This window comes from Cyanistes caeruleus, chromosome Z (assembly GCF_971803275.1).
Source record: "Cyanistes caeruleus chromosome Z, bCyaCae1.hap1.1, whole genome shotgun sequence".
In the NCBI taxonomy this organism is placed as follows: domain Eukaryota; kingdom Metazoa; phylum Chordata; class Aves; order Passeriformes; family Paridae; genus Cyanistes; species Cyanistes caeruleus.
The window spans coordinates 49683839-49695964 of record NC_141732.1 but is presented as its reverse complement, the minus strand read 5'-3'; the positions used below and the strand labels follow the sequence as shown (position 1 = coordinate 49695964).

General features: G+C 37.5%; 1 long non-coding RNA gene and 1 other non-coding gene across 2 annotated transcripts in view; one reads left to right on the top strand and one right to left on the bottom strand.

Moving 5' to 3' along the window:
- Window positions 1–2788: 2788 nt before the first annotated feature.
- Window positions 2789–12126, top strand: part of LOC147648432 (uncharacterized) — a 25709-nt gene continuing 16371 nt past the window's right edge. Inside the window, exons 1-2 of the long non-coding RNA XR_015280492.1 lie at window positions 2789–3457; window positions 5569–5785. This is a non-coding gene — a long non-coding RNA (uncharacterized LOC147648432). The remainder of the gene's footprint in view (window positions 3458–5568; window positions 5786–12126) is intronic.
- TRNAH-GUG (transfer RNA histidin (anticodon GUG)) lies at window positions 6165–6236 on the bottom strand. The gene has a single exon. It is a non-coding gene; the product is annotated as a tRNA-His (tRNA).

Below are 12126 nucleotides of genomic sequence, written 5' to 3'. Positions count from 1 at the left end.
CGGTGGGAAGGCTGTTTTAGACCTGCCGTCTGGGGACTGACTGCGCCGGGGAGGCGACACCCCGCAAACCCTCACTCTGCAGAGAGCACTTCAGTGTCTGGTTCACATAAAAAAAAACAGGTGAGAGAAAGCAGCAGCTGCACAAAAGAAAGGTTCACATGTCTCACCGATACCTGACAAGGTATCAGTGGCACTCTGTGCACCATGAGATTTTTCTGTCCCTTTTTGTGTGATTTCAACAAGATCACGCAGATGTTGCTGTACTAATGTTGTCTGGGACAACATTTTCTCCAATTTCACACTGTCTGACAATTCTTTTAACAAATGACCTTCCCAGCAAACATTAATTTCTTCCTATGATCTGTCCCCAGGGATTACTCACCACAAAGGAAAATTCCAGAAGAGTTTTTCTAGAAAGAGCAGCAAAAGAGGCACTAAATCACATGCGAATTATTTCTTTACTGTGAGGATTCATAGTATCTTTACTCAAAGAATAATGCATCTATGAGATGAGTAATCAATGGCAGCAAATGTAAGGCACCATGTCTAGGTATAAATTTTATAAAAGAGAAACAAGACACTGCTGGAAGTGCAGTGTCCTTTTTTTTGGGGGGGGGTGGGGGGGGGAGGAGAGGATGATGCAACCGAAAGGATTCTGCCACATGGCAGAAAAATGGTCTAATAAGATTCCCTGTTTATCAAAGCAACATTATCAAAGCAACATTAATTCCTTCTGCCCATTCTGCCTGCTGGGTGTTTCTGGCTACTAATGCAGGAATGCTAGGGACCAGTGGCTTTCCAGTATGGGAAAGGTGAGGTAGAGAAGCTGGCTGAAAGGTACAAAGGAAGAAATTTTGAAGAGACACTCCCAGGCGCCTGCTGTTGGCAATTTGTATGCTGACTGGATGGTGTGGCAATACAGTTCTAATTTGTTATTAATAGAATATGCTCAAAAATTTATTAACAAACTTAGATTATTTAACCAACTGGAATTTTATCTATAGATAGCTACTCATCCTGATGACTGAAGTAAAGACTGCTCATTTTAACTGAATGATTTCTTCATACTGAAGCATACGGCCTGACTACAGGTAAAGAGAAGGAACAGGTTGAAAAAGGAGGAAGGAACAAATACTAATTTATAGCAAATGGATTTATGTTTCTGACAACTGAGGCCAGATTCTCAAAATTTTTCCTTACTGAAGATGGCGCATGTCCTTCTGAGGTCAAACATCATTCAGGCAACCAGACAGAGTATTCACAACTCCTGGCAAAATTCCTTCAAGGTGTTTGTCCAGACTTACCAAGAAACTATAAAGATGAAAAGGATTGCTTTTAAAGCAGAGCTCACAAAACTCTGAAGACCTGCAGGGAATATTTAATTCCATTTAACCCATCTATCAGCAAACAGAATTAAGAATTACCTTAGGGTGAAACAAAACTGGTGAACCAAATGCAAATCTCTTTGTAGAGATGATATTTTTGTCTTTCTGGAAGACTTTGTGTTTCTTGTATTAGGACTTCTAGAGTTCTTTTGCAATTATTTTTCAGTCAAGCTCAGTTCTTATGCAAAAAAAACCAGCAATGCAGCCTTCAAAACATGTTTCCAGCACGAATTTTCTATGATGTGCTAATTCTTTTACTGTTGCTTTAGCAAAATAATTCAGACTGCTTTCTCAAGTGTAACAGTAAAAAACCAATTTATACCATATGGTTTTTATACAGATGTCTTCATAGCTATATGGTAAAGAAATTGTCTTCCCTGTGTCAAGAAAAAGGTCAGTACACCTTCTCACCTTCAGCTGCATGGTGAATAATAACAATAGGACAGGTCCCAGAATAAGCACATCCTAGTATGCCAGATTTTCCTAAATAATTTAGATATAATTATGGAGAGTAAAAATAAGAGGTTTGCTGCTCATATTAGAGAACAACAGAGGAAAAAATCATTATTTGAGGAGCCTGGAAGCATGAGATCTGAACTTGGAATTCAGGAAAAAAAAAAATAGAAAAAAAAATTACCAGAAAAAAAAAATTACCAGAATAAAAGAGGGAGCTCTGTTGTTGGCTCCAGGCACAACTTTCAGGTGAAAGAGGTACAAAGGTGCTAGTTTAGCAGCACAGAGATGCTGATTGTGTTGACATTACAGATTGTGCTATAAAAGAATCTTTTTGCTAATTATTACAAAATACCAAAACTATACTCTCTTCTCAAAGAATTTAAAGCACTTTGAATTTAAAGCATGTTTTGAGATCCTTTTGGACTGAGGCTTTTTTGAGGTGAAAACTGAATTCTTTTGGAAGGAGTATCACAAAGTGTCATGTCCTGGGATGTATTTGGTGCAGAGAAAAAATACACAACACAACATTTCTGTATAAAAGAGTGGAAGAAAAAGTTGTAAAACATTAAACACAAGAATTAATTTCATGAAGCTTTGTGAAAGAATTATTTATCAGATGTGTTGAATTTGAATCTGAATGGAAAAGCTGATTTTGTTTCTGTGAAATTTTAAATCAAAATATTACATGTATAAAGATTTTAGAATAAAGAAAAATGAGAACTTGATTAAGATGAAAACAGATGGAAAAATAAATTTTTTAAAAGTGAGTCATAAACCATTAGTTAGATAGTTTTGGAGACATTTGGTGGGTTTGGGTTTGTGCTGAGCTTTTGGCAAAGAAGACCAGGCCCTACTCAGTAGTTTGAATTGTAGTCAATTGAATTGAATTGAATTGACTGTAGGACTCAAACCTGAGTCAAAGCTTACCAAAAGCAGTACAAGTCAAAAGCTTCAAAAATTGAACAAGAATCTTCACATGTGTTCTGGTGCAGCTCTCTCCAGTGCTGCAACTGCTAAAGCATTATGAATAAGAAGCAGTCTTATTTAGAGACCAGGAAAAGTTTTCTTTCAAGAAACACCAAAGACAGATTATGAGAACAGGACTGCAACATCAGACATTGTTTATGTAGTTCTGTTTACACATCAGGCTCAGGAATTTCTCTGCCTGCCAAATTTTTCCCAATTACTACCCATTCCACAATAATAGCCTGTAAAATCAGGACTGAATTTCCAGAGGTAAAATCATCCCACCTGTGAACTGAATTCCTGGCATTCCTTGCTAAAGCACAACCAGGTATTTAAGCTTTCAGAAGTTCTTTTTATCACATATTTCCTTTCAAAGAGTCTACTTGACCACAGCTTTTTGGAAGGATTTCAGAAGGGACCAATAAAAGTTTTAATATGGGCTGCACTCCTGTAAAGAGAATGAAAAAACCAGAATTAATTTGACTTGATGACTTCAGGTTCAAAACAGCCATTGCCTTCTATCCTGCTCAAAACCCGATACGGACATCAGACTGGATACAACCACCTTTGCTGCACTCCTGAAAAATGAAGAATAACAGAAACCTACAATAGACTCTATTAATGCTGCAACAGTTTTCCAAGGCTTTATGGTCAGTGCTGCATTTTCAAAATACCTGTCTTTCTCTATAACTTAAAAAGTCTAGCAGTTTTGGCCCTTATCAACAGCTAGTGTTAAGATACAAGAATGAGAAAGAAATCTTTCCCCAAGAACTTAATGAATACATAATATTAGTTTTTAGTTTCAATGCTAAGAAGCAAAGTAGTTGTGCTGGGTATATGGATAGACACCTTCAAGTCTTAAAGATTTCATGTTTTATGCAGAATGAGCCATGAATGAGAACAATAGCAAGCACAAAATGACATGGGAAAACTGCAAAGGAAGGCATGTACTCTTTTCTTATTCCTTGTTTTTAAACTACTATTCATTTTGTGCTTGCTTTCAGTTTGCTTCCTAAAGGTAGAGAAAGCTGCTGATCCTGCTCTATTGCTCCCAAATTGCTCTTAGACAATAAAAAATTCAAAGTTTCAGAAATAGATTTATGTAAGCCCATTAATATTTTTAACACTTTATTATTACTATTTAGACCATGGTTTCCAGCTGAAAAAGTGTTATGTGGACATGTCTACTAGACATGACAACCCACATATTCCAGCAACATACAGGCAAACCTTTGTGCAATTCAAGGTTCAAAATTAGTTCCAGAATTACCTCTTTGTGTTTCCTAGTCTGCTGTCCTGTTATCCTTGGAAACTCTTTTGCACTGAAGTTTTTTTTTTTTTAAAGAGAAGGGAAAATTGATAAATATTTTCTCATGAAGTGGAATGCTGGGAGACATCTGCACTTGCATGTTTATATTCCAAACTGAAGCTGGCTTTTAATTTTCATTTTCTTGTGGGAAGAATAAATAACTGCAGGGGGGGTGGTAAGAAAGCTCTGATTATCTGCCTATACCATCCTTGATCTCAGTTTATAACGTTACCATTGAGCTAGCAAAACAAATATTGGAATCCCAAACAAAATAAATCAAACTAAATAACCACAGTTTTCCAGTAGGCCGACATTAAAAAAGAGTACCATTTTTAAAAAGGGCATTCAGAATTTGTCTACTGTCAGAATGAAATTCTTCAAAATCATCAATAATTATAATAAGGTAATATTTAGCTACAGATGAACTCTGGATATAGAGAAGTCAGTTCCAGGTAGGTTGAGGTCAAGCAGGGGTGAGCTTTGAGTGTTTTAGCAGCCTCAGGATGATGCATGAGTAGAGCAAAATATTTGGTGTAGCAATTTTTGAATTCCTTTTTTAGGACTTAATTCACTAGGATTCTTTAAAGAGTATGTGCACCTGTGATGAGCTAATTTACTATTTCTGGATTTCATAAAATCTAACACAGCAGATGACATTTCTGAAAAACTACCACTATCTACAGGGATAGAGTACAAAAGATCATCCTGGTCTTTTCATGCTAGTACATATTTCTAAATTGCTTTCTTTTGGGAAATCAGCCACATCTGTCTCATCAATTAGACCAAGAATTCACGAGCTAATTACTCTGACATGCTCCTAAAAGGCTGAATGATATTTAACCAGGAATTCTAAGGCAAATCAGAGGAATACTCAAAGATATTGTGAAGAATATAACAGAAATATTATTTTCTCTCTCTCGTGAGCTCTCATGAACCTGAGGAAGGTCAAAACATGCCAGAGGTCATTAGCCTACTATACCAAAACTAGGACATGTAAGCCCATAGTCTCCAAAGGTGATGTACCCTCCCAGGTTTTCAGCCATACAGGGCTCTGATTTTTCCTGAAACGGATGTTAAAAAATATTTGTTTCACTTTCTCACTCAGTAGGATGGCAAAATATTTTCCTGCTCCCTTGGAGAAAGAGAAATGCACCTGTCATTCACACTTTGAAGAAGCTGGCCTGTTGCAGGAAGCTTGAATCTGTCTGGGCTTTTTGGAGATGTTATCCATTGTAAAGGGGCAGATGTCCTGTCAGATGCAGCAGTGAGAGAAAAGCAGTGTCTTTGCAAGTGTCATCTTGAGTTGACTCCTTATCAAATTCAAGGAACAACTACCAGAAACTATTCAGTAGCTTAAAAAATTATTTTATTAACCCATAATAATGATGTTTTATTAATGTAGTTATTACCAATTGTGTAATTTTGTTTGTTTATTTGTTTGTTTTATTGCAGAAACAAGCTGTTAGGTACCATAACCAATTTACTAAATCCAAATGGTAACCTGTAAGTTTTCATACTGAGAATATGAGCTCATATTACTCAGTGAAACAGGACAGTGAAATTACACACTGTTCCTACTATAAAAACAAAGAGAATCAACAGACAATGGTGATGGTTCCTCTTCTCTGTCACCAGCAAAGACCTTCTGCTGGCAGCAGTCCAGGCCAAGGTAAGCAGGATTTCCACATCTACCACTGTCATATTTCCAGGCTGATTGTTTTATTAGCATGAGAAACTGGGGAAGATCAAAACCAAAGAGGCTTCATGGCTCAGTCCAGACATCAAGTAGCTGTAATGAGTAAAAATTCCATGGCTACTGTGAGACAGTGTTTATCACAGTATCCATAAAAATTTAAATTAAAAAAAATCCTGCTTGGCACCAGGATTTCTGAAATAATACTTACTTATGCTACGCAGTCTTTTAGAAAAACATTCCTGTAAAAGTCACAGTTCCTAATTGCTTTTTCATCTTAGTTGTAGACATCACTAATGGATCACTTTTGGTATGCGATCTGTAATTGCATCTCTTCAAAAGAGACATCATCCCCTGCCGTGACTCGGATTTGAACCGAGGTTGCTGCGGCCACAACGCAGAGTACTAACCACTATACGATCACGGCAAGCCATCAGAAAACTCAGATTAAAAGAGGCCATTTTTTTTCCCTGGTGCTATTTAAAATGTCGTATAAATGGTGCCATCTGCAGTTTACAGTGAGTGTTAGCAGCAGCTTGGTCTAAACATTCCTACAATTAATTATCATCTTGAAATTGCTTCCAGACTTATTTTACCTCACTTGTAATAACCCATGTTTATCAGAATTGCCAAAAAAAAATGGTTTGGGATTATTATAATATACTTTCCCCTGTCCCTTAAAAACCTTTTCAGAGATATGTTTTTCCTATTTTATCAGTAGTGGGGAACACAAGGCATGACAACGGAGAAGTCTGACAGTGTAGATACAGATTTAAACAAATTATCAAAATCTGTTTAACTGATTAGTTAAACCTGATTGATTCTGCTGTAAATGTTTGCACTGATTGACATCATCTTCCTTGCCTCTGCCATGAGCACAGGACATAAAAGACATATTTTCCAGAATTTACATTACCTCTGTGAAAGGAAATGGTCAAACACCACAGATGAAGTCTGAGGGGAGTAAGGCCTTTGCTTCTATGAACAAAGACTATCAATTAGTGTAATACTGAAGCTGAGATTCTGAGTGGCTCTTTTACAGATATCCAGAGACAAGAAGACTGCAAATAGCATTCAAATAGGAAGAACAGCTAAATAATTACTAGTTCTTTCAAATGAAAGCTGCATGAGAAATCAAGCTACATACATGTAAAGAAAGATTATAATGAGGAAAAAGAGTAATGGGAAAACTCCAAAGTACTCAGCTCCTGTTCAGTAAATGTAGAATGGGCTTTTCATGCTCACCTGCTCCAGTTATATTCATTGTTTTAATAATGTTATCAGCTTAATTGCCTTGGAGAGCACAGCAGCACAACCACTGCAGTGGTACATGTCCCACTGAATCTCTGAAGAAGGAGAAAGACATACAAAAAAAGCTTGCTAGACTGTAATATGCAAGACTATTAACATGTCTTCAGCATGGTGAAATGTGTATTTACACATTACTGGATGAAGGTCTGCACAGTGGGATAATTCATAAGTAGACTGTGCAAAAGAAACAGGAGACTGGGAGTTTAAAATGTGAATTTACTAAACAGACTCTGTTCTGCTCTGTCTGAGGATCAGGGGGTCTCACTGACTCTGTCTTAGGGTAAAACACTGGCACCCCTTGCACTTGCATGGAGGCCCACCCTGCCCCTGGAGCTGTGGGAGGGAAGGAGAAAGTATCACTTTCTTGGTGGTGGTGGGGGCACTTGGAGCAAAAGGGTCATCTGATGGTGGTTTGGACTGCTGTCGTTCACCCTACAGCCTTCCCAAATGGTTCAATGTGACCAGAATAGCATTTTTCACTCAGGGGTCAGCGTAGTTGTCTTTCACAGGACAGAAAAATGGTATTGCTTAACATTATGGAGGTGAACAAACCTAGAAAAAAAATTGTTCAGTAGTATCTTCTCTGAGCTCTCTTGTTATTATAGACCTGTGAAGGCAGAGCTGTCAGAATATTTATTGCATTTCCATATGTATGGCTTTAAATAACTTTAGGTTTTCTAATTTCATATCTTGTTATTACTGGTTACCTGTCCTGAGGTAATAAACACCTCAGGTTTTGGGTGAGTGCCTCAGAACATACAGATTTCTCCTAAAGACAGAAGTCAAATAAACATAGATATAGGTTTTTCTCCATGGCATCCTCCTTCAAAGCAAGGGCATTGAGTTAAAATTACTGCAGGACTCCTTGAGGTAGTATATAACATGAGGTTATGGAGATCTTAAATGTGGTTTAAAGACTTGTAGTTCTAGTGAGACAGGCTTTTTGCAAACTCTGGAACATGTATTGACCCAATATAGTGTTACCTCCCATCACAGTCATATGGATGCTTTAGCTTTGCAGCAGTGAAACTGGTTTGCAAGATTCCCCTCAAAAAATGTCATATGATATTTTAAATCCAAGTGTCAGAGAAACAACTGTGAAAAAATCCCACTTCTAGTTCCATCTTATTGTATGAAATTTACGTCATCTAATTCATTTTTTGCAAAGTTGGAGTCACTTGATGTACAATTTTTTATTTCAGATCTATCTATACATGAGAATATAATATAGCAATTATATTCATAAACCTTTGATATTAGCACACAAATTTTTGAGATGAGAAAATGAGCAGTAACCACTGGATAACAAATGATAATTTCATGACTTGTACTACACTGGTACTCCTTTTCATTTAATCTCTACACATCTCATTTTTATTTTTTTTTTTTGCATTCATTAATATTTTTTATAATTTCTACTAGTAAAATGTTGTTACTGATTCCTATTTTGCCCTGAAAGAATGTTAGTGCACATAAGCATGTTTTGTGAAGTATTTGGTTAGTCATGCAATTCTCTGTCCCTGAGTTTTTTACCTTAGGCTCAGAAGACAGCTGTGAAATTATTACCAGCATAATATAAGAAGATAATCTTTCAAAGCAATTACTTTTTCAGCTAACTTGTCAGCTTTGGATAGAACATTTACCTTGTTCATGGTAAGCTCTCTTGTCAAAAGCAAAAAAGAGTAATCTGAAGACACATAGACTACCCCCAGCAGCCAGCAGGTACTTGGGCAGGTCTGGAAGGAGAATTTGAAATATATACAAATAGCATACAGATCTCTAATTTCCAAGTGAGAGTTTTTACTTTTCAGATTAATTAATGTAGGATGAATCTCTGCTGTCATTTACTTTTAGCACAGGCAAATCTTTAATAGGACTAACCTCCAGGCTTCTAACCTGTGTTCCAGCTGAGTGTCCCTGACATCAGGCCATGGGATTTTTTGCCTTTTTTGCCTTTTCAGTGAATCATATGTCCAAGACTTGACAGAAAAACTTGGGACATACCCCTGCCACACTGAGAGCCAAGTAGCCCAAGGCACACAGAGGAAACAGGAGAAGCTGTTCAGGTCTCTCCTCTTCTTACTATTACATATCTGGGTTTCTCAGCCTGTTTTGTGCCTTTCTCTACCAGAAAGGCTATATTTCTTTTAACCTTAAAAATCAGAGACAAGCTCTATATAATTTTGGGTAACAATCTTGATTTCTGTGACTCTCTGAGTAACTTCATGCAGTTCAAATGTTTGTTCTGACCACATGATAGAACTGACTTGAGTGCTAGGTCAAAACCCAAACCTGGCATAATGATCTTTTTAGACTACTTTGTTTAAATTGTCACAGTTTGTAACAGGATACTGAATATGTATTTTTAAATTACTATTGCCATTTTACAGTAGGCAGTTGTCCTGTCCAGACATTTTGGGATATATAAGTGAAAAGTCACTTTTAGTACTGTTTTTTAGTTTTAGAAAAAGAATTCTACAGGCATTTCTTTCTTTGGTGTCATGGATGCCTTCAAGCAAGAAAACCCATCCCCCACATGTGCATGACTGATTTGTCTCAGTAAAACCTAGGATAGAACTTCCTACAGGCTTAAAAAATTTTGTTTAAGGTTCTTGAAAACCTAAAGGACTTTAAAGTTTTTGATGCAGCGATAATAAGGACATGCTATGAAAGTTTAGCATTTGTAGGAGGCAGAATCATCACCCAGATCAGAGATGCTGCTTGGAAGAATTGATGCACTGCTGGAGCTCTGATGTCCAGATGGACATATTCAAGGTCCATGTCAAGGGAAGGTGAATGCCATGGTATAGCCACTTCTTAGTTTTCATTGCAGAGTTAACTTATTCAATATTTACATTTCCTATCCTCACTGGTTGCAATTTTTTAATGAACATGAAAGAAGGAGAGGACATGAAATTATATTTAAGTATTGTAAACAATTCAGGCCAGCATCTAGAGGTCTGCTCTGCTCTTTTGGATGGAAGATGTAATTTGAAGAGTATAAAGTCACAGTGTTCTGTATATAGACATTTGTGTTTGGCAGTATTTCACAGTTGCATAGCCTGGCATTCAAGCAGTTTCTGCTGAAATGTTTGCTGACTGCCTTTTCATGACATCGATGAAAATGGTTCAGCATTTTCACCACCAGCACTCGGTGTGGGCATGCCAGCTGATTGGACTGAGCCAGCTTCCCAAAGGCAGGGTGTGCTCCCCTTCTCAGACCTGCAAGGAACAGGTCTGTCTGAGCCCTGCAGAGCCCTTTGTACTGCATGAGGACAACACACCACTCAGCAATACTGCATCTCCTGCCTTGCAGGGGCAGCTTTCAGCTGAGTCCAGCTTTCACCCCCTCCAATAAAGCATGGGCTTTAAAGCCACCAAAGGGTGAACAGCAAGGGAGAGAGAAAGCCAGCCAAATCTCCAGGAGAGGGTGAACCTGCTCCTTTTTCTGCTTAAAGGGCTGTCATTTTGTTGAGCCTAGGACAGAGAAACTGAGTAAATTCAGGCAGCTTAGAGTTACCATAACAGGGTTATATAGGAATATAGAAGAATTTCCTGTGTTGTATATATGTTTGCCATTTGGCTACAGTATTTTCTTAGGCAGATTCTGCACAGAACTTCACTTTAATCTGTGTATAGATGGAAAATACAATTAAAGCCCATTAGAAGTAAAGCCTGGGCTGAAAGGACTCTTTGGCAATTCATTAGACAGCTCTTCTATCAGCAAGTAGGCTTGTCTTTTCTTTTCCTAATATTATTTCTAGTAGTAGGGCAAATACTCTTTTTTCTTTCGTAGGAGTATAATCTACACTAAGAGTCCTAGTAATTAAGAGTCATCTTGAGATTTCTATTTTTCTTAGAATTCAAATACATTCATGGTACAGTAATTTTTCACCATGCACTCCCACAATCACTCAAAAAAGTCAAAAGAGACTATGGAAATATCCATTCTTTTCCCTTAGCCAACATAATTTAACTTTTTTGTGTATGAATTTCTCCCCCTTCTAATGATTTTGTTTTTCTTTTCCATTGTTCTTTTCCCTTCCTGCAGCTTTCAAGTCTCTTTTTGGTAGCCAGAGGCCTAGAGTGAATATAATGATTAAAGCATTCTTCCACCAGAATTCTATCTGCTTACACAGAGTATTCTCAAACACAGTTTGGTTACTTCTGCAACCATATATATTTAAATACAGAGATATACTGCCCAAAGTGAGCAAGTGGCATGGCTAAAATCTTCAAAGCAACAAAATGCCATACCATCAGCATTACTTTGTTCCAAGCATAGTTGTGCAATAAGCCTTACAGCACAGCTCCTGTGTCAATGCTAAGAAAATTGTAGTCAGCTGCCAATCACCCCACTTGCACAAGATACAGCCAGCAGAGTGCTCAGGTCAACATTCTAAAAAGCAGATGCACTTCTGTTCATGAACAGCAAACTTCCAAAGTCTATATCACAAGTGGAATTTCCTACCCCGTTGTCCAATGCTCCTGGTATGCAGTCCACACCTGCACTGGCATTTCATTCTGCCTGTTTCTAGTACAAGTGAATGTGTCTTTTGTTGTTCCTTCATTTTGTACCTTTTATCCTCTTGCAAAATTCACCGTCTTACGGAATATTCATGTAGATTGTATTCCTGTGGATGATGATCATTATGGGTGGGATTTTTTTTCTTAAGTGATTTTTGCTCTTTAAATTTTTTGTATATTACTCAAGGAAAACATGTAAATCAACTTAGATTATAAAAATATGCACTGTGGCTTGTCTGAGGTGCAGCATTAACTAGTACTTTGATACTCAATCAGTAACCTGTCCTCAAGGGTGCAGAGCTGATGTCCTGGGAGGGGAGAAAAATTTCTCTGTACCTCCAAACATAGACTGAGACTAGAAAAGGGTCTCAGGATGTTCTGCTATTGTCAGACACATGTTCTTTTAAACTCTTACAGGACATAGCACAATTTCCCATTTAAAGTAAGTTGTTAGTAAATTAGTTGAGGTATATCCAAGG